The sequence below is a fragment of the Mus caroli genome, chromosome X (assembly GCF_900094665.2).
Source record: "Mus caroli chromosome X, CAROLI_EIJ_v1.1, whole genome shotgun sequence".
NCBI lineage: Eukaryota > Metazoa > Chordata > Mammalia > Rodentia > Muridae > Mus > Mus caroli.
Window position 1 is genome coordinate 83,862,275 of NC_034589.1, and position 1,102 is coordinate 83,863,376.

Here is a 1,102-nt window from a genome sequence, read left to right on the forward strand (position 1 = left end):
TACCAGTTGGAACATCTTCCGGATATAAGCCCAGGAGAAGTATTGTGGGATCCTCTGGTAGTACTATGTCCAATTTTTTAAGGAACAACCAGACTGATTTTCCAGAGTGATTGTACAAGCTTGCAATCCCACCAACAATGGAGGAGTGTTCTTCTTTCTCCACATCTTTGCTAGCATCGGCTATCACCTGAATAATTGACCTTAGCCATTCTGACTGGTGTGAGTTGGAATCTCAGGGTTGGTTTGATTTGCATTTCCCTGATAATTAAGGATGCAGAAATTTTTTCAGGTGCTTCTCAGCCATTTGGTATTCCTCAGGTGAGAATTCTTTGTTTAGCTATGAGCCCCATTTTTAAATGAGGTTATTTGATTTTTCTGGAGTCCACCTTCTTGAGTTCTTTATATATATTGGATATTAGTCCATATATTAAAGCATCTGATTTTGTATTGATAAAGATACTTTCCCAACCTGTTGGAAGCCTTTTTGTCTTATTGACAGTGTCTTTTGCATTACAGAAGCTTTGTAATAATATGAGGTCCCATTTGTCAATTCTCGATCTTACAGCACAAACCATTGCAGTTCTATTCAGGAATTTTTCCCCTGTGTCCATGTCTTCGAGGCTTTTCCACACTTTCTCCTCTATAAGCTTCAGTGTCTCTGGTTATATGTGGAGTTCCTTGATCCACTTAGATTTGACCATAATACAAGGATATAGGAATGGATCAATTCATATTCTTCTACATGATAACTGCCAGTTGTGCCAGCACAATTGGTTGAAAATGCTATCTTTTTTCCACTGGATGGTTTTAGCTCTCTTGTCAAAGATCAATTGACCATAGGTGTGTGGGTTCATCTCTGGGTCTTCAATTCTATTCCATTGGGTTACTTGTCTATTTCTATACAAGTACCATGACTTTTTTTTTTTTAATCACAATTGCTCTGTGGTACAGCTTTAGGTCAGGCATGGTGATTACCCCAGAGGTTCCTTTATCATTTAGAAGAGTTTTTGTTGTCCTAGTTTTTTTTTTTTTTTTTTTTTTGAATTCCAGATGAATTTGCAAATTGCCCTTTCTAATTCTTGAAGAATTGAGTTGGAATTTT